General features: G+C 50.2%; 5 pseudogenes; all 5 read left to right on the forward strand.

Moving 5' to 3' along the window:
• The first annotated feature begins 937 nt into the window (after positions 1 to 937).
• On the forward strand, positions 938 to 1,087 carry LOC146994717 (U2 spliceosomal RNA; annotated as a pseudogene).
• Positions 1,088 to 6,901: 5,814 nt separating this feature from the next.
• Positions 6,902 to 7,075, forward strand: LOC146994718 (U2 spliceosomal RNA; annotated as a pseudogene).
• Positions 7,076 to 8,971: 1,896 nt separating this feature from the next.
• On the forward strand, positions 8,972 to 9,122 carry LOC146994719 (U2 spliceosomal RNA; annotated as a pseudogene).
• A 5,794-nt stretch (positions 9,123 to 14,916) lies between these two features.
• On the forward strand, positions 14,917 to 15,118 carry LOC146994720 (U2 spliceosomal RNA; annotated as a pseudogene).
• A 1,902-nt stretch (positions 15,119 to 17,020) lies between these two features.
• LOC146994721 (U2 spliceosomal RNA) lies at positions 17,021 to 17,170 on the forward strand (annotated as a pseudogene).
• The last annotated feature ends 4,935 nt before the right edge of the window (positions 17,171 to 22,105 follow it).

The following is a 22,105-nucleotide window of genomic DNA, read 5'->3' on the forward strand; positions in this document are numbered from 1 at the left end:
GTATCTCTGAGTTGGAAACCATGTGCTGGACTGTGCATGTCGAGTTTGTGTCAATCAAACTCTGGCATTATGTAATGCAGTTTTGGCTGATAAATTTTACTGTCTCAATATTTGTTTAATCACAAAAAATAATTTCTTCCCAAGCATGGGCATTCGATAACTCCAGGAATATTTATTTATTTATTTTTGGTTTTGCTATTTTTATTGCCTTTGTAATTACATTTGTTTTATATTCACCTGCAGTGAAGAATGAGATTTTTCGGAGGAGGAAGCTACTCCAGAGAAATGAACACTTTCATGAATATTTCATTGTCCTCTTTTCCCATCTGAAAAAAAATTGAGAAAATACGAGAATATTATGTTGCATGGTGCATAAGCTTATAAAAGCTGGAGGAAAACACCGGAATTCAGTTGTTTACTTACTGCTGTTATTGACTGTAGCGATTTCGCGTTGAGATCGGATTAACTTTTTCTACTTTGAATTTTGTTCCGGCCAACGTTTCCGTAAAACGTCCAATATAACTACTGTAAGTTATTGCGATATTGTAGAAATATCTGTGAGGATATTTCAGCATTGTGGTTCATTTGCTGTAGTAAGAATAAAATTTGCAATTGAATCTTGAATGAAATGAACTTTTGACGTCCTTGGCTTTTTAAAACTAGCCCCGCCCAAGGAGGAGGGGACTGACGCCTCCAGAATGGGAACATTAGAAAGGACCGCAAAATGATCCACTTGACTAGACAGAAATTGGTCATCCTTGTACACCTCTTTTTTTGTAACACAGGAGGAGGATGAAATAACGACATATCATAAAAAACCCCCAAGCAGCACTCGCTAACCTGAGTCTTCTGCACCCCCTTCTCCCCCTGCACGAATGCTCAGGACTTTTGAAATATGAAAAATTGAAAGTGAATTCATCACGCCAGAGAATTCTGCATCGCTTCTCGGCCTTTTGGCTAAGATCAAAGTGTAGTAAATCGGTCGAGTTGCCGATACTTTTTCATCTTTTTTAGTCACTTCTTACTGTTTTTACAGGTAGACTGGTGGCTAAAGATGTTTCCTGTTTCTAGGCCTCGCCCACCGCCGAGGCCCCGCCCACCGCCTGGAGTTCGGAGCCCTGGAAGACGCTCACCGCCTCCTGAAGCCAGTTTTGGAGTCCTGGATGCCGGAGCAGGTTCCCATACGGTGCATGGAGTCCCTGGAGACGTTCCTGTTGTAGCTGTTGACCGTGAAGTGCCTGCCGTTCCCGCTGGAGGTCCTGTTGCTGGATCCATTGGAACCGGTTCCCGTGCTGTTCATGGAGTCCCTGGAGCAGCTGTTGACCATGGAGTGCCCGCCGTTCCCGCTGGAGCTATCCCTGGATCCAATGGAGTCGTCCCTCTTGCTCCGGGATCAGCCGCTGATGCTTCCCAAGCCATCCCTGGATCTATTGGAGCCTCTCCTGGTGCGCCTGATGCAGAAGCTGAGGCCCCCGGATTGTCTGAGGCCATTCCTGCCTACCCTGGAGCTTCTGAAGACATCCCTGTGACGGCCGGAGCCTTCCCGGTTGCATCTGTCCCTGGATTGATCCAATCCGTTCCGGCTACTTCCCAAGTCGCCGCTGCAGACCATGGATCCTCCGATGGAAACTCTTGTGTCGTCGCTGGATCTGCCGGAGCTATTCTTGCCCTTGGAGCGAGTGCCTCTCCCGAAATTGCCACTGGAGGTTCCAGAGCTGTTCCTGCATCTTCTAGTGCCACTGCTCATCCTGGAGTCGCCGCTGTGGTCCCTAGTGCCACGCCTTGCCTGCCCGGAGCCGGCTCGTCTGCCAGGAGTGTGCCCACCTACTACTACGGGAGTATCGCCACTAGTGAAGCCACGCCCACCGGGTCGTCCTCCTTGCCCAGACACGTGCCAGCTTTCGTTACACCCTCTGGACCGCCCCTTTCCAAAGGTGGACACTTACGCCAACTGTTGGATAGAATTCAAGCCAAGACTTCTGGCTGCACACCGCTCCTACCTGTGGTCACTTGTCAACCTAGTGAACGAAGGACACCAGAGGGTTCATCACTCGCCAAGTCTGCTCACACGTCCTCCTCTGCCAAGGACACGCCCACCACACCCCAGTCTACATTCGCATGCTACGTCTGCGGATTGGAGTGTACGAGCAGAAGGGGCCTCAGAAGGCATACAAGGACGCACGTGCAGGAGAAAGACAGTCAGCTCCACCCACCTCCTGACAGAAGGAGAGCTGCGAGCATTCCTGGGTCATTGATCTCGCCCGTATGTCATCATACACGGGCTCGGACGGCGGCTGGTCATGCCTGCTCATCGAACACACTCACGATCTCACCCCCACGCACTTACGCTGAAGCTCTTTCTTCGCCATCCATGAGAGAGAGTTCTGCTCATCCTGCTTCAACCGGTCCTCTCTGCGCAGTGATCACCTCCACCGCGGGGACGGAGTCTCTGACGTCCAACGTACCTGCTAAATCCAAGGTGTTTCCTGCGGAGAACACAAGGAACTTGCTGCCACCTTCGGAGACGTCAATCCCGTCGACACCATACTTCACCCTCCCGGCCAGGAATTCTACTCCCACCGTCATACATGGACCAAAGACTAATGCTTCTACACCTCAACTGGCGTCTGCCGTCACCTGCCCGGATTGTGGTCGCTCCTGCCTGAATAAGAAACAGCTGCGGTCCCATCGTCACCTCCGTCACAGACAGGCTCCGCCTCCCACCTCTCCTGGAGACGATGACTTTACCTCCTCAACTCCTGAGACACTGACTGACGCCGCTTCTTCACCGCCCGCTGCTCCTGCACCAGGCCCCGTCCACACGGACTGCACTGCCTCTGGCTCAACAGACGCTGCTCCTCAACCTGCTTTAACTGCCACTGTCCCGGTGACCACTTCGCCTAGTAAAGACCTACCTGGTGAATCCGATGTCGCACCTCAAGTACCCTGCCAGACACGCTTGGATACTACCTCCAGCGCTGGAGACACGACTGATGCGGACGTCCTCATCCTATGCCTCACTCCCTCAGAAAGGACTGATCTGCTCTCTACTGAATTGCCCGCACCAGACAGCAATGTAATACGCTCACATGCTGCTACGACTTCTACTGAGCAAATTGCACCTGGCCCACGTCCTAGCAGGCCATTGCAGAACCTGTCAGTGAGGGAGCCTTTGCCTATGCCCACTCATGTGGAGAATCATGAGTCCTGCCCAGAGACATCCTGCCGACGTGACTCTATTGTCCATCTACTCTTCCCGATGCAAGACACACTCCACTGCACCGAAAGGGACTGCCATAGGACATTCCATTCGAAACGCTGGACCCAACTCCGCCACTCGCTCTGCAGACACCTCTTGTACACACATGGCATAGATGTTGCTAGCACTCGGAACTGGTGTGCACACTGCCTATTGCCCATCGCCGTTAAGGTCTCGACCCATCAATGCTTTAGAGACCGGCCCGTAGTCGTCGAATCGGGCATTCAACATCGTTGGAGATGTACCCAGTGCGACTTCTCATGCCAAACACGGGGTGGATTCCTTAACCACCAAGCACGCCACCGACGTGAACGGCAGCGCTTACTCCAGCCACCTCTAGTGACGCCTCTCCTTCCCTCCACCTCGGCAAGACGACAGGCACGGACTGCACGATTCCGTACATCTCGCCAAGATGATGCTAGAACTGATGGACCTTCCACTGCCTACCAATCGACAAGTGCAACAGACCCTAATACCTTGCCCTATCAAGAGGATGCCGCACCTCCAGGAACAGAAATGAGGACTACCCCACAGGTTGATGCGCCTTTGACTGACAATCTGGGAACCAACCCTTCCTTTGAAGAACACTCCCCGGAGCCGTCCTTCCCGGATTCGCCTTCACCTACCGGTCCTACAGTTACACCCGACTCACCGGTTCCAGAAGCCGTATCGGATGATGCCGAGAGATCTCCACTGGGTGGTGTAGAAATACAAGTCACGTCCCCCCTTGAACACTTCGTAGAACGACTGGAAGAGTTTTCCGACCCGATGACCACTGAGCAGTGGGATGCCTTTTCCACGTTACTTGACGAGATCTTGATGGCCGCCTCGAGTGCAGTTCGTCTTCCTCCCGCTAGCGAGGATGTAACTGGAAACAACAACAATTCCGCCAAGATACGTGATGACCCAAAGTTGCTCCAGAAACTCTACCGTCGTAACCGACGCAGAGCGGTCCGACTGATTTGCGGGGATGATTCACAGAGATGCCCAATTGGAAGACAGGATATACAAGATCACTTTGCTGCTGCCCTATGCAACAACCGAGTTGACACCTCAGTGTACACCTCACCATCCCCTCTCCCCAGAGAACTTGACCTCTCTCCATTTTCTCCTGCAGAGATCGCAAGGAAACTATTCAGCTGAAAACTCGGCACCCGGACACGATCGACTCTCATACAACCATTGGAAGGCCGTTGATCCGGACTGTACAGTACTCGCAGCCATCTTCAACATCTGCTTGAAAGCTAGGAAAGTCCCTGCAGATTGGAAAGACTCTCGTACTATCCTGTTACCCAAAGGGGGTGACCCGCATAACATCAAAAACTGGCGTCCTATCTCGCTGAGTGTTACGATTGCCAAGCTGTTCTGTGGTTGCCTGGCACGACGGTTCACTTCTTGGCTCATCGACAACTGCATCCTCTCCCCGTCACAGAAGGGATTTCTACCCTTCGACGGGGTGTTTGAAAATAACTTCGTTGTTCAGCAGAGAATCCAGCTAGCACGGACCAGCCAATCTGACACCTGCCTGGCGTCATTGGACCTATCCAATGCCTTCGGATCCGTGCCCCACGATGCAATTTTTGCTGCGCTTCGAGCCTCTGGAGTTGGGAATCATTTCACCGAGCTGATACAGGAGCTGTACACGGATGCGTCCACACGCGTCTTCACAGAGGAAGGCCCCACGGATCCAATTCCAATTGACATCGGAGTACGTCAGGGTTGCCCCCTAAGTGGGCTGTTGTTCAACTTGACCATCAACCCGATACTTGTCGCAGTCCAAGGGCAAAGTCCTCTACACCGCATACTGGCGTATGCCGACGACCTACTGCTACTCGCGCCCTCCCCTGCGGAGCTGCAAACTCAACTCAATCTGACGCACAACCTGGTTGGAAAGCTTGGCCTCTACATCAACCCCAGAAAATGCTTCTCCCTACATATCTCCGGAGCTCGCCCAACGGGTGTCCGCCACTCTCAGTTCACGATCGACGGCACTGCCATCAGGTGTCTTCGTGAGGGTGAAGGTGAGGAATTTTTGGGGAAACCAATTGGATTCAACCAACCACCGGACATCGAGGCACTCAATACTTACCTACAGAAATGCGAGATGATCCTGAATTCGCCACTTGCTCCCTGGCAGCGCATTGACGCGCTCAAATCCTTTGTGTTTCCATCAATGGATTTTGATATGAGGACGGCCCGGTTGAAGAAAACCGACTGGGCAAAGATTGACTCACATGTGCGCCCGCTACTAAAGAGGACTCTCAACCTACCTCCCGAGGCGGCAAATGAATATCTTTACGGCGCGAAGGAATCTGCATGCTTTGGTATCCCGCTGGCTGCCGAAAGCTCAGATATAGCAAAGATTGACAGCGCTTTCAAGTTGCTCACTTCATTGGACCCTGGGATACAACAGCTCGCTTGGGAGGACCTTACGCGACTTGTAAGTGGACGACTGAAAAGGGTTCCTTCCTTCTCTGAGATTGCAGCTTTCCTTTCGGGATGTGACGAAGACTTTCCCAGGAGCACCTCCAACCCAATTTCATCAGTTTGGTCCGCGGCCAGAAGCGCAGCCCGTCGCCTAAAAGTCACGTGGACAATTTCTGACGACCACACTGTGGAGATCTCTCATGACGGTACCACCATAACAGCCGGCAAGCGACGCCTTGTATTCCGCACCCTGCGGAATGCCATCAAGAAATCCCGCGCAGAGAAACTCATCACTTATCCCAACCAGGGCAAGGCGATGGAATGCGCAGCGGCTGCCAAAGCAAGCTCTCACTTTTTCCGGAACGGGGCATTTACACGATTCGCCGACTGGCGATTTATACATCGTGCAAGGCTAAACCTCGTCCCCCTGAACGGTGTTCGTCGCAATGTGAATGGCTCCCGTGGCTGCAGAAGATGCAACTTTGAGCTCGAGACCCTCCCGCATGTCCTCTGCCACTGCATGAGATACAGCCGTCTCTACCAAGCGAGGCACAATGCAGTGGTAGAGAGGATTAAAAAGGCAGCCAGTGGAAGGTGGCAGCTCCTCTCCGAGAACCGGCCAGTCAGAGGACTCCCGCTACGCCCGGACATCATCCTAACAAGAGACAACGCATGCCTCATCCTAGACATAACAGTTGCTTTTGACAACCGTCGGTCTTCATTTGATGCTGCTCGCCGAGAGAAGATGAACAAGTACCGTCCGCTAATCGAAGCACTGAAATCTACATACAACGATGTGCGCGTAGAAGCAATTGTAATCGGAGCACTAGGATCATGGGATCCAAACAACGATAAAGTTCTCAGCAGGATCTGCAGCAGGAAGTACGCATCACTTATGCGAAAGCTCATCGTAAGTGAAGTAAATCAAGGGATATCTATGTGGAGCATCTCACGGACGTCAGACAGGAGAACTGGTAAATTTAACATGGACTCACTGAACTATCCGATTAAGTGTTCACAAAGTACAAACCCCCGAAATATGTAAGTAGAAAGAAAAACCTAGTATGTTGTACATAAGTGCTTGGTTCTGAAAATAGTTGTTGTACATATCTGCTTCGCTCTGTAAATAATTGTAAATAGAAAATTAATGTATAATAGAATTGTAAAATGATATTTCTGCCACGCAAATATCATTCTTCTGTAAAGTGGCCAAAAATATTGTTCAATAAAAAACATCTGTTCTTATCAGCTTAATATCTGATACGACGTCGACATGACGTCAAGATATTAAACTAATTTTTGCAGATAGGCTTGTGGTTAGGAATTTATTCCGCCCTCGCCACGGGTTGGCCTGCTATGGCACTACTTGCAGGATACGGCCCACAATATATCCAAAAAGCAGAAACTTCACTCACCCACTGCATCCTCAGGAAAACGTCCTTTTAAAATGGCCCCTTCAAATTTCAGAAAACCGAAGGTCTGACAACATCATACCTTTGTACGAGTGTGCGGCGACCTGCCTTTTTTTTAACTCGGGCCCCTCGTTCTTTTCCTCGGAATGGGAACATTCTGGAGCCTCGGGTTTAACCCTCGTTCTTTTCAGTGTCAAGTTCTGGTTTCTGTAAATACGAAGTTTTATTCGTATTTACAGAAATCCCATAAAATCCACATTTCTTTCCCCGTACTGTTAACAACTTACTCATTCTGTCTGACTGATTGAAGGAAGATCGGCCTCGAAATATCACTCAAATTTCATTTGCAGTAACATTTTTGTCTCATTTCATGTAAGTTTGAGAGAATTCCTATTCACATTTGCCAGATCTTTCCCACTACAGCGCGCGTATACACATTGCTTCTTTCAACACACGAGCCTTTTTATTGTAAATAACTCTCAAAAGGGTGTAAAATGTTTGTAGGCACACTGCAGCAACAAAGATTTTTCTGTCTGTTTCCTAATGTTTTGTTTGTCTCTGTATGATTTCTAAACGCCAGCTAATTGTAATGGTCTACAATTATTGTTAAGGATTGTTGTATTTATGTTTTTATTCATTCATTCATTTATTTTGTTGGCACATTAATATTAACAAACGGGAAAATGCCAATAGATGGCTGCACTATGCAGGAAGCAGTTTATTCTGAGTTTTGAGATGGCTTGCCCGCCACTAGTGTGGAAGTGTAGAATACAAAGTAATCATTAATTGTAAATTAAAAAGTACTGTTTTATTGTACATATTACAAATGAATTTGTAAAGTGTTTTTTGTAATTTTTCTGTTTGTTTAATTGTTTTAAGTTCCTAATATTTCACTCTGTGTTTTCAAGTGCAACGTTTGAACTGAAGAGAGAGAGAGTATCTCTGAGTTGGAAACCATGTGCTGGACTGTGCATGTCGAGTTTGTGTCAATCAAACTCTGGCATTATGTAATGCAGTTTTGGCTGATAAATTTTACTGTCTCAATATTTGTTTAATCACAAAAAATAATTTCTTCCCAAGCATGGGCATTCGATAACTCCAGGAATATTTATTTATTTATTTTTGGTTTTGCTATTTTTATTGCCTTTGTAATTACATTTGTTTTATATTCACCTGCAGTGAAGAATGAGATTTTTCGGAGGAGGAAGCTACTCCAGAGAAATGAACACTTTCATGAATATTTCATTGTCCTCTTTTCCCATCTGAAAAAAAATTGAGAAAATACGAGAATATTATGTTGCATGGTGCATAAGCTTATAAAAGCTGGAGGAAAACACCGGAATTCAGTTGTTTACTTACTGCTGTTATTGACTGTAGCGATTTCGCGTTGAGATCGGATTAACTTTTTCTACTTTGAATTTTGTTCCGGCCAACGTTTCCGTAAAACGTCCAATATAACTACTGTAAGTTATTGCGATATTGTAGAAATATCTGTGAGGATATTTCAGCATTGTGGTTCATTTGCTGTAGTAAGAATAAAATTTGCAATTGAATCTTGAATGAAATGAACTTTTGACGTCCTTGGCTTTTTAAAACTAGCCCCGCCCAAGGAGGAGGGGACTGACGCCTCCAGAATGGGAACATTAGAAAGGACCGCAAAATGATCCACTTGACTAGACAGAAATTGGTCATCCTTGTACACCTCTTTTTTTGTAACACAGGAGGAGGATGAAATAACGACATATCATAAAAAACCCCCAAGCAGCACTCGCTAACCTGAGTCTTCTGCACCCCCTTCTCCCCCTGCACGAATGCTCAGGACTTTTGAAATATGAAAAATTGAAAGTGAATTCATCACGCCAGAGAATTCTGCATCGCTTCTCGGCCTTTTGGCTAAGATCAAAGTGTAGTAAATCGGTCAAGTTGCCGATACTTTTTCATCTTTTTTTGGTCACTTCTTACTGTTTTTACAGGTAGACTGGTGGCTAAAGATGTTTCCTGTTTCTAGGCCTCGCCCACCGCCGAGGCCCCGCCCACCGCCTGGAGTTCGGAGCCCTGGAAGACGCTCACCGCCTCCTGAAGCCAGTTTTGGAGTCCTGGATGCCGGAGCAGGTTCCCATACGGTGCATGGAGTCCCTGGAGACGTTCCTGTTGTAGCTGTTGACCGTGGAGTGCCTGCCGTTCCCGCTGGAGGTCCTGTTGCTGGATCCATTGGAACCTGTTCCCGTGCTGTTCATGGAGTCCCTGGAGCAGCTGTTGACCATGGAGTGCCCGCCGTTCCCGCTGGAGCTATCCCTGGATCCAATGGAGTCGTCCCTCTTGCTCCGGGATCAGCCGCTGATGCTTCCCAAGCCATCCCTGGATCTATTGGAGCCTCTCCTGGTGCGCCTGATGCAGAAGCTGAGGCCCCCGTATTGTCTGAGGCCATTCCTGCCTACCCTGGAGCTTCTGAAGACATCCCTGTGACGGCCGGAGCCTTCCCGGTTGCATCTGTCCCTGGATTGATCCAATCCGTTCCGGCTACTTCCCAAGTCGCCGCTGCAGACCATGGATCCTCCGATGGAAACTCTTGTGTCGTCGCTGGATCTGCCGGAGCTATTCCTGCCCTTGGAGCGAGTGCCTCTCCCGAAATTGCCACTGGAGGTTCCAGAGCTGTTCCTGCATCTTCTAGTGCCACTGCTCATCCTGGAGTCGCCGCTGTGGTCCCTAGTGCCACGCCTTGCCTGCCCGGAGCCGGCTCGTCTGCCAGGAGTGTGCCCACCTACTACTACGGGAGTATCGCCACTAGTGAAGCCACGCCCACCGGGTCGTCCTCCTTGCCCAGACACGTGCCAGCTTTCGTTACACCCTCTGGACCGCCCCTTTCCAAAGGTGGACACTTACGCCAACTGTTGGATAGAATTCAAGCCAAGACTTCTGACTGCACACCGCTCCTACCTGTGGTCACTTGTCAACCTAGTGAACGAAGGACACCAGAGGGTTCATCACTCGCCAAGTCTGCTCACACGTCCTCCTCTGCCAAGGACACGCCCACCACACCCCAGTCTACATTCGCATGCTACGTCTGCGGATTGGAGTGTACGAGCAGAAGGGGCCTCAGAAGGCATACAAGGACGCACGTGCAGGAGAAAGACAGTCAGCTCCACCCACCTCCTGACAGAAGGGTAGCTGCGAGCATTCCTGGGTCATTGATCTCGCCCGTATGTCATCATACACGGGCTCGGACGGCGGCTGGTCATGCCTGCTCATCGAACACACTCACGATCTCACCCCCACGCACTTACGCTGAAGCTCTTTCTTCGCCATCCATGAGAGAGAGTTCTGCTCATCCTGCTTCAACCGGTCCTCTCTGCGCAGTGATCACCTCCACCGCGGGGACGGAGTCTCTGACGTCCAACGTACCTGCTAAATCCAAGGTGTTTCCTGCGGAGAACACAAGGAACTTGCTGCCACCTTCGGAGACGTCAATCCCGTCGACACCATACTTCACCCTCCCGGCCAGGAATTCTACTCCCACCGTCATACCTGGACCAAAGACTAATGCTTCCACACCTCAACTGGCGTCTGCCGTCACCTGCCCGGATTGTGGTCGCTCCTGCCTGAATAAGAAACAGCTGCGGTCCCATCGTCACCTCCGTCACAGACAGGCTCCGCCTCCCACCTCTCCTGGAGACGATGACTTTACCTCCTCAACTCCTGAGACACTGACTGACGCCGCTTCTTCACCGCCCGCTGCTCCTGCACCAGGCCCCGTCCACACGGACTGCACTGCCTCTGGCTCAACAGACGCTGCTCCTCAACCTGCTTTAACTGCCACTGTCCCGGTGACCACTTCGCCTAGTAAAGACCTACCTGGTGAATCCGATGTCGCACCTCAAGTACCCTGCCAGACACGCTTGGATACTACCTCCAGCGCTGGAGACACGACTGATGCGGACGTCCTCATCCTATGCCTCACTCCCTCAGAAAGGACTGATCTGCTCTCTACTGAATTGCCCGCACCAGACAGCAATGTAATACGCTCACATGCTGCTACGACTTCTACTGAGCAAATTGCACCTGGCCCACGTCCTAGCAGGCCATTGCAGAACCTGTCAGTGAGGGAGCCTTTGCCTATGCCCACTCATGTGGAGAATCATGAGTCCTGCCCAGAGACATCCTGCCGACGTGACTCTATTGTCCATCTACTCTTCCCGATGCAAGACACACTCCACTGCACCGAAAGGGACTGCCATAGGACATTCCATTCGAAACGCTGGACCCAACTCCGCCACTCGCTCTGCAGACACCTCTTGTACACACATGGCATAGATGTTGCTAGCACTCGGAACTGGTGTGCACACTGCCTATTGCCCATCGCCGTTAAGGTCTCGACCCATCAATGCTTTAGAGACCGGCCCGTAGTCGTCGAATCGGGCATTCAACATCGTTGGAGATGTACCCAGTGCGACTTCTCATGCCAAACACGGGTGGATTCCTTAACCACCAAGCACGCCACCGACGTGAACGGCAGCGCTTACTCCAGCCACCTCTAGTGACGCCTCTCCTTCCCTCCACCTCGGCAAGACGACAGGCACGGACTGCACGATTCCGTACATCTCGCCAAGATGATGCTAGAACTGATGGACCTTCCACTGCCTACCAATCGACAAGTGCAACAGACCCTAATACCTTGCCCTATCAAGAGGATGCCGCACCTCCAGGAACAGACATGAGGACTACCCCACAGGTTGATGCGCCTTTGACTGACAATCTGGGAACCAACCCTTCGTTTGAAGAACACTCCCCGGAGCCGTCCTTCCCGGATTCGCCTTCACCTACCGGTCCTACAGTTACACCCGACTCACCGGTTCCAGAAGCCGTATCGGATGATGCCGAGAGATCTCCACTGGGTGGTGTAGAAATACAAGTCACGTCCCCCCTTGAACACTTCGTAGAACGACTGGAAGAGTTTTCCGACCCGATGACCACTGAGCAGTGGGATGCCTTTTCCACGTTGCTTGACGAGATCTTGATGGCCGCCGCGAGTGCAGTTCGTCTTCCTCCCGCTAGCGAGGATGTAACTGGAAACAACAACAATTCCGCCAAGATACGTGATGACCCAAAGTTGCTCCAGAAACTCTACCGTCGTAACCGACGCAGAGCGGTCCGACTGATTTGCGGGGATGATTCACAGAGATGCCCAATTGGAAGACAGGATATACAAGATCACTTTGCTGCTGCCCTATGCAACAACCGAGTTGACACCTCAGTGTACATCTCACCATCCCCTCTCCCCAGAGAACTTGACCTCTCTCCATTTTCTCCTGCAGAGATCGCAAGGAAACTCTATTCAGCTGAAAACTCGGCACCCGGACACGATCGACTCTCATACAACCATTGGAAGGCCGTTGATCCGGACTGTACAGTACTCGCAGCCATCTTCAACATCTGCTTGAAAGCTAGGAAAGTCCCTGCAGCTTGGAAAGACTCTCGTACTATCCTGTTACCCAAAGGGGGTGACCCGCATAACATCAAAAACTGGCGTCCTATCTCGCTGAGTGTTACGATTGCCAAGCTGTTCTGTGGTTGCCTGGCACGACGGTTCACTTCTTGGCTCATCGACAACTGCATCCTTTCCCCGTCACAGAAGGGATTTCTACCCTTCGACGGGGTGTTTGAAAATAACTTCGTTGTTCAGCAGACAATCCAGCTAGCACGGACCAGCCAATCTGACACCTGCCTGGCGTCATTGGACCTATCCAATGCCTTCGGATCCGTGCCCCACGATGCAATTTTTGCTGCGCTTCGAGCCTCTGGAGTTGGGAATCATTTCACCGAGCTGATACAGGAGCTGTACACGGATGCGTCCACACGCGTCTTCACAGAGGAAGGCCCCACGGATCCAATTCCAATTGACATCGGAGTACGTCAGGGTTGCCCCCTAAGTGGGCTGTTGTTCAACTTGACCATCAACCCGATACTTGTCGCAGTCCAAGGGCAAAGTCCTCTACACCGCATACTGGCGTATGCCGACGACCTACTGCTACTCGCGCCCTCCCCTGCGGAGCTGCAAACTCAACTCAATCTGACGCACAACCTGGTTGGAAAGCTTGGCCTCTACATCAACCCCAGAAAATGCTTCTCCCTACATATCTCCGGAGCTCGCCCAACGGGTGTCCGCCACTCTCAGTTCTCGATCGACGGCACTGCCATCAGGTGTCTTCGTGAGGGTGAAGGTGAGGAATTTTTGGGGAAACCAATTGGATTCAACCAACCACCGGACATCGAGGCACTCAATACTTACCTACAGAAATGCGAGATGATTCTGAATTCGCCACTTGCTCCCTGGCAGCGCATTGACGCGCTCAAATCCTTTGTGTTTCCATCAATGGATTTTGATATGAGGACGGCCCGGTTGAAGAAAACCGACTGGGCAAAGATTGACTCACATGTGCGCCCGCTACTAAAGAGGACTCTCAACCTACCTCCCGAGGCGGCAAATGAATATCTTTACGGCGCGAAGGAATCTGCATGCTTTGGTATCCCGCTGGCTGCCGAAAGCTCAGATATAGCAAGGATTGACAGCGCTTTCAAGTTGCTCACTTCATTGGACCCTGGGATACAACAGCTCGCTTGGGAGGACCTTACGCGACTTGTAAGTGGACGACTGAAAAGGGTTCCTTCCTTCTCTGAGATTGCAGCCTTCCTTTCGGGATGTGACGAAGACTTTCCCAGGAGCACCTCCAACCCAATTTCATCAGTTTGGTCCGCGGCCAGAAGCGCAGCCCGTCGCCTAAAAGTCACGTGGACAATTTCTGACGACCACACTGTGGAGATCTCTCATGACGGTACCACCATAACAGCCGGCAAGCGACGCCTTGTATTCCGCACCCTGCGGAATGCCATCAAGAAATCCCGCGCAGAGAAACTCATCACTTATCCCAACCAGGGCAAGGCGATGGAATGCGCAGCGGCTGCCAAAGCAAGCTCTCACTTTTTCCGGAACGGGGCATTTACACGATTCGCCGACTGGCGATTTATACATCGTGCAAGGCTAAACCTCGTCCCCCTGAACGGTGTTCGTCGCAATGTGAATGGCTCCCGTGGCTGCAGAAGATGCAACTTTGAGCTCGAGACCCTCCCGCATGTCCTCTGCCACTGCATGAGATACAGCCGTCTCTACCAAGCGAGGCACAATGCAGTGGTAGAGAGGATTAAAAAGGCAGCCAGTGGAAGGTGGCAGCTCCTCTCCGAGAACCGGCCAGTCAGAGGACTCCCGCTACGCCCGGACATCATCCTAACAAGAGACAACGCATGCCTCATCCTAGACATAACAGTTGCTTTTGACAACCGTCGGTCTTCATTTGATGCTGCTCGCCGAGAGAAGATGAACAAGTACCGTCCGCTAATCGAAGCACTGAAATCTACATACAACGATGTGCGCGTAGAAGCAATTGTAATCGGAGCACTAGGATCATGGGATCCAAACAACGATAAAGTTCTCAGCAGGATCTGCAGCAGGAAGTACGCATCACTTATGCGAAAGCTCATCGTAAGTGAAACAATAAGTAAATCAAGGGATATCTATGTGGAGCATCTCACGGACGTCAGACAGGAGAACTGGTAAATTTAACATGGACTCACTGAACTATCCGATTAAGTGTTCACAAAGTACAAACCCCCGAAATATGTAAGTAGAAAGAAAAACCTAGTATGTTGTACATAAGTGCTTGGTTCTGAAAATAGTTGTTGTACATATCTGCTTCGCTCTGTAAATAATTGTAAATAGAAAATTAATGTATAATAGAATTGTAAAATGATATTTCTGCCACGCAAATATCATTCTTCTGTAAAGTGGCCAAAAGTGTTGTTCAATAAAAAACATCTGTTCTTATCAGCTTAATATCTGATACGACGTCGACATGACGTCAAGATATTAAACTAATTTTTGCAGATAGGCTTGTGGTTAGGAATTTATTCCGCCCTCGCCACGGGTTGGCCTGCTATGGCACTACTTGCAGGATACGGCCCACAATATATCCAAAAAGCAGAAACTTCACTCACCCACTGCATCCTCAGGAAAACGTCCTTTTAAAATGGCCCCTTCAAATTTCAGAAAACCGAAGGTCTGACAACATCATACCTTTGTACGAGTTTGCGGCGACCTGCCTTTTTTTTAACTCGGGCCCCTCGTTCTTTTCCTCGGAATGGGAACATTCTGGAGCCTCGGGTTTAACCCTCGTTCTTTTCAGTGTCAAGTTCTGGTTTCTGTAAATACGAAGTTTTATTCGTATTTACAGAAATCCCATAAAATCCACATTTCTTTCCCCGTACTGTTAACAACTTACTCATTCTGTCTGACTGATTGAAGGAAGATCGGCCTCGAAATATCACTCAAATTTCATTTGCAGTAACATTTTTGTCTCATTTCATGTAAGTTTGAGAGAATTCCTATTCACATTTGCCAGATCTTTCCCACTACAGCGCGCGTATACACATTGCTTCTTTCAACACACGAGCCTTTTTATTGTAAATAACTCTCAAAAGGGTGTAAAATGTTTGTAGGCACACTGCAGCAACAAAGATTTTTCTGTCTGTTTCCTAATGTTTTGTTTGTCTCTGTATGATTTCTAAACGCCAGCTAATTGTAATGGTCTACAATTATTGTTAAGGATTGTTGTATTTATGTTTTTATTCATTCATTCATTTATTTTGTTGGCACATTAATATTAACAAACGGGAAAATGCCAATAGATGGCTGCACTATGCAGGAAGCAGTTTATTCTGAGTTTTGAGATGGCTTGCCCGCCACTAGTGTGGAAGTGTAGAATACAAAGTAATCATTAATTGTAAATTAAAAAGTACTGTTTTATTGTACATATTACAAATGAATTTGTAAAGTGCTTTTTGTAATTTTTCTGTTTGTTTAATTGTTTTAAGTTCCTAATATTTCACTCTGTGTTTTCAAGTGCAACGTTTGAACTGAAGAGAGAGAGAGAGAGAGTATCTCTGAGTTGGAAACCATGTGCTGGACTGTGCATGTCGAGTTTGTGTCAATCAAACTCTGGCATTATGTAATGCAGTTTTGGCTGATAAATTTTACTGTCTCAATATTTGTTTAATCACAAAAAATAATTTCTTCCCAAGCATGGGCATTCGATAACTCCAGGAATATTTATTTATTTATTTTTGGTTTTGCTATTTTTATTGCCTTTGTAATTACATTTGTTTTATATTCACCTGCAGTGAAGAATGAGATTTTTCGGAGGAGGAAGCTACTCCAGAGAAATGAACACTTTCATGAATATTTCATTGTCCTCTTTTCCCATCTGAAAAAAAATTGAGAAAATACGAGAATATTATGTTGCATGGTGCATAAGCTTATAAAAGCTGGAGGAAAACACCGGAATTCAGTTGTTTACATACTGCTGTTATTGACTGTAGCGATTTCGCGTTGAGATCGGATTAACTTTTTCTACTTTGAATTTTGTTCCGGCCAACGTTTCCGTAAAACGTCCAATATAACTACTGTAAGTTATTGCGATATTGTAGAAATATCTGTGAGGATATTTCAGCATTGTGGTTCATTTGCTGTAGTAAGAATAAAATTTGCAATTGAATCTTGAATGAAATGAACTTTTGACGTCCTTGGCTTTTTAAAACTAGCCCCGCCCAAGGAGGAGGGGACTGACGCCTCCAGAATGGGAACATTAGAAAGGACCGCAAAATGATCCACTTGACTAGACAGAAATTGGTCATCCTTGTACACCTCTTTTTTTGTAACACAGGAGGAGGATGAAATAACGACATATCATAAAAAACCCCCAAGCAGCACTCGCTAACCTGAGTCTTCTGCACCCCCTTCTCCCCCTGCACGAATGCTCAGGACTTTTGAAATATGAAAAATTGAAAGTGAATTCATCACGCCAGAGAATTCTGCATCGCTTCTCGGCCTTTTGGCTAAGATCAAAGTGTAGTAAATCGGTCAAGTTGCCGATACTTTTTCATCTTTTTTGGTCACTTCTTACTGTTTTTACAGGTAGACTGGTGGCTAAAGATGTTTCCTGTTTCTAGGCCTCGCCCACCGCCGAGGCCCCGCCCACCGCCTGGAGTTCGGAGCCCTGGAAGACGCTCACCGCCTCCTGAAGCCAGTTTTGGAGTCCTGGATGCCGGAGCAGGTTCCCATACGGTGCATGGAGTCCCTGGAGACGTTCCTGTTGTAGCTGTTGACCGTGGAGTGCCTGCCGTTCCCGCTGGAGGTCCTGTTGCTGGATCCATTGGAACCTGTTCCCGTGCTGTTCATGGAGTCCCTGGAGCAGCTGTTGACCATGGAGTGCCCGCCGTTCCCGCTGGAGCTATCCCTGGATCCAATGGAGTCGTCCCTCTTGCTCCGGGATCAGCCGCTGATGCTTCCCAAGCCATCCCTGGATCTATTGGAGCCTCTCCTGGTGCGCCTGATGCAGAAGCTGAGGCCCCCGGATTGTCTGAGGCCATTCCTGCCTACCCTGGAGCTTCTGAAGACATCCCTGTGACGGCCGGAGCCTTCCCGGTTGCATCTGTCCCTGGATTGATCCAATCCGTTCCGGCTACTTCCCAAGTCGCCGCTGCAGACCATGGATCCTCCGATGGAAACTCTTGTGTCGTCGCTGGATCTGCCGGAGCTATTCCTGCCCTTGGAGCGAGTGCCTCTCCCGAAATTGCCACTGGAGGTTCCAGAGCTGTTCCTGCATCTTCTAGTGCCACTGCTCATCCTGGAGTCGCCGCTGTGGTCCCTAGTGCCACGCCTTGCCTGCCCGGAGCCGGCTCGTCTGCCAGGAGTGTGCCCACCTACTACTACGGGAGTATCGCCACTAGTGAAGCCACGCCCACCGGGTCGTCCTCCTTGCCCAGACACGTGCCAGCTTTCGTTACACCCTCTGGACCGCCCCTTTCCAAAGGTGGACACTTACGCCAACTGTTGGATAGAATTCAAGCCAAGACTTCTGGCTGCACACCGCTCCTACCTGTGGTCACTTGTCAACCTAGTGAACGAAGGACACCAGAGGGTTCATCACTCGCCAAGTCTGCTCACACGTCCTCCTCTGCCAAGGACACGCCCACCACACCCCAGTCTACATTCGCATGCTACGTCTGCGGATTGGAGTGTACGAGCAGAAGGGGCCTCAGAAGGCATACAAGGACGCACGTGCAGCAGAAAGACAGTCAGCTCCACCCACCTCCTGACAGAAGGGTAGCTGCGAGCATTCCTGGGTCATTGATCTCGCCCGTATGTCATCATACACGGGCTCGGACGGCGGCTGGTCATGCCTGCTCATCGAACACACTCACGATCTCACCCCCACGCACTTACGCTGAAGCTCTTTCTTCGCCATCCATGAGAGAGAGTTCTGCTCATCCTGCTTCAACCGGTCCTCTCTGCGCAGTGATCACCTCCACCGCGGGGACGGAGTCTCTGACGTCCAACGTAACTGCTAAATCCAAGGTGTTTCCTGCGGAGAACACAAGGAACTTGCTGCCACCTTCGGAGACGTCAATCCCGTCGACACCATACTTCACCCTCCCGGCCAGGAATTCTACTCCCACCGTCATACCTGGACCAAAGACTAATGCTTCCACACCTCAACTGGCGTCTGCCGTCACCTGCCCGGATTGTGGTCGCTCCTGCCTGAATAAGAAACAGCTGCGGTCCCATCGTCACCTCCGTCACAGACAGGCTCCGCCTCCCACCTCTCCTGGAGACGATGACTTTACCTCCTCAACTCCTGAGACACTGACTGACGCCGCTTCTTCACCGCCCGCTGCTCCTGCACCAGGCCCCGTCCACACGGACTGCACTGCCTCTGGCTCAACAGACGCTGCTCCTCAACCTGCTTTAACTGCCACTGTCCCGGTGACCACTTCGCCTAGTAAAGACCTACCTGGTGAATCCGATGTCGCACCTCAAGTACCCTGCCAGACACGCTTGGATACTACCTCCAGCGCTGGAGACACGACTGATGCGGACGTCCTCATCCTATGCCTCACTCCCTCAGAAAGGACTGATCTGCTCTCTACTGAATTGCCCGCACCAGACAGCAATGTAATACGCTCACATGCTGCTACGACTTCTACTGAGCAAATTGCACCTGGCCCACGTCCTAGCAGGCCATTGCAGAACCTGTCAGTGAGGAAGCCTTTGCCTATGCCCACTCATGTGGAGAATCATGAGTCCTGCCCAGAGACATCCTGCCGACGTGACTCTATTGTCCATCTACTCTTCCCGATGCAAGACACACTCCACTGCACCGAAAGGGACTGCCATAGGACATTCCATTCGAAACGCTGGACCCAACTCCGCCACTCGCTCTGCAGACACCTCTTGTACACACATGGCATAGATGTTGCTAGCACTCGGAACTGGTGTGCACACTGCCTATTGCCCATCGCCGTTAAGGTCTCGACCCATCAATGCTTTAGAGACCGGCCCGTAGTCGTCGAATCGGGCATTCAACATCGTTGGAGATGTACCCAGTGCGACTTCTCATGCCAAACACGGGTGGATTCCTTAACCACCAAGCACGCCACCGACGTGAACGGCAGCGCTTACTCCAGCCACCTCTAGTGACGCCTCTCCTTCCCTCCACCTCGGCAAGACGACAGGCACGGACTGCACGATTCCGTACATCTCGCCAAGATGATGCTAGAACTGATGGACCTTCCACTGCCTACCAATCGACAAGTGCAACAGACCCTAATACCTTGCCCTATCAAGAGGATGCCGCACCTCCAGGAACAGACATGAGGACTACCCCACAGGTTGATGCGCCTTTGACTGACAATCTGGGAACCAACCCTTCGTTTGAAGAACACTCCCCGGAGCCGTCCTTCCCGGATTCGCCTTCACCTACCGGTCCTACAGTTACACCCGACTCACCGGTTCCAGAAGCCGTATCGGATGATGCCGAGAGATCTCCACTGGGTGGTGTAGAAATACAAGTCACGTCCCCCCTTGAACACTTCGTAGAACGACTGGAAGAGTTTTCCGACCCGATGACCACTGAGCAGTGGGATGCCTTTTCCACGTTGCTTGACGAGATCTTGATGGCCGCCGCGAGTGCAGTTCGTCTTCCTCCCGCTAGCGAGGATGTAACTGGAAACAACAACAATTCCGCCAAGATACGTGATGACCCAAAGTTGCTCCAGAAACTCTACCGTCGTAACCGACGCAGAGCGGTCCGACTGATTTGCGGGGATGATTCACAGAGATGCCCAATTGGAAGACAGGATATACAAGATCACTTTGCTGCTGCCCTATGCAACAACCGAGTTGACACCTCAGTGTACACCTCACCATCCCCTCTCCCCAGAGAACTTGACCTCTCTCCATTTTCTCCTGCAGAGATCGCAAGGAAACTCTATTCAGCTGAAAACTCGGCACCCGGACACGATCGACTCTCATACAACCATTGGAAGGCCGTTGATCCGGACTGTACAGTACTCGCAGCCATCTTCAACATCTGCTTGAAAGCTAGGAAAGTCCCTGCAGCTTGGAAAGACTCTCGTACTATCCTGTTACCCAAAGGGGGTGACCCGCATAACATCAAAAACTGGCGTCCTATCTCGCTGAGTGTTACGATTGCCAAGCTGTTCTGTGGTTGCCTGGCACGACGGTTCACTTCTTGGCTCATCGACAACTGCATCCTTTCCCCGTCACAGAAGGGATTTCTACCCTTCGACGGGGTGTTTGAAAATAACTTCGTTGTTCAGCAGAGAATCCAGCTAGCACGGACCAGCCAATCTGACACCTGCCTGGCGTCATTGGACCTATCCAATGCCTTCGGATCCGTGCCCCACGATGCAATTTTAGCTGCGCTTCGAGCCTCTGGAGTTGGGAATCATTTCACCGAGCTGATACAGGAGCTGTACACGGATGCGTCCACACGCGTCTTCACAGAGGAAGGCCCCACGGATCCAATTCCAATTGACATCGGAGTACGTCAGGGTTGCCCCCTAAGTGGGCTGTTGTTCAACTTGACCATCAACCCGATACTTGTCGCAGTCCAAGGGCAAAGTCCTCTACACCGCATACTGGCGTATGCCGACGACCTACTGCTACTCGCGCCCTCCCCTGCGGAGCTGCAAACTCAACTCAATCTGACGCACAACCTGGTTGGAAAGCTTGGCCTCTACATCAACCCCAGAAAATGCTTCTCCCTACATATCTCCGGAGCTCGCCCAACGGGTGTCCGCCACTCTCAGTTCTCGATCGACGGCACTGCCATCAGGTGTCTTCGTGAGGGTGAAGGTGAGGAATTTTTGGGGAAACCAATTGGATTCAACCAACCACCGGACATCGAGGCATTCAATACTTACCTACAGAAATGCGAGATGATCCTGAATTCGCCACTTGCTCCCTGGCAGCGCATTGACGCGCTCAAATCCTTTGTGTTTCCATCAATGGATTTTGATATGAGGACGGCCCGGTTGAAGAAAACCGACTGGGCAAAGATTGACTCACATGTGCGCCCGCTACTAAAGAGGACTCTCAACCTACCTCCCGAGGCGGCAAATGAATATCTTTACGGCGCGAAGGAATCTGCATGCTTTGGTATCCCGCTGGCTGCCGAAAGCTCAGATATAGCAAGGATTGACAGCGCTTTCAAGTTGCTCACTTCATTGGACCCTGGGATACAACAGCTCGCTTGGGAGGACCTTACGCGACTTGTAAGTGGACGACTGAAAAGGGTTCCTTCCTTCTCTGAGATTGCAGCTTTCCTTTCGGGATGTGACGAAGACTTTCCCAGGAGCACCTCCAACCCAATTTCATCAGTTTGGTCCGCGGCCAGAAGCGCAGCCCGTCGCCTAAAAGTCACGTGGACAATTTCTGACGACCACACTGTGGAGATCTCTCATGACGGTACCACCATAACAGCCGGCAAGCGACGCCTTGTATTCCGCACCCTGCGGAATGCCATCAAGAAATCCCGCGCAGAGAAACTCATCACTTATCCCAACCAGGGCAAGGCGATGGAATGCGCAGCGGCTG

The sequence above is a fragment of the Stegodyphus dumicola genome, chromosome 11, assembly GCF_044657685.1.
Source record: "Stegodyphus dumicola isolate Sdum_Otavi_A_Nest chromosome 11, ASM4465768v1".
In the NCBI taxonomy this organism is placed as follows: Eukaryota; Metazoa; Arthropoda; class Arachnida; order Araneae; family Eresidae; genus Stegodyphus; species Stegodyphus dumicola.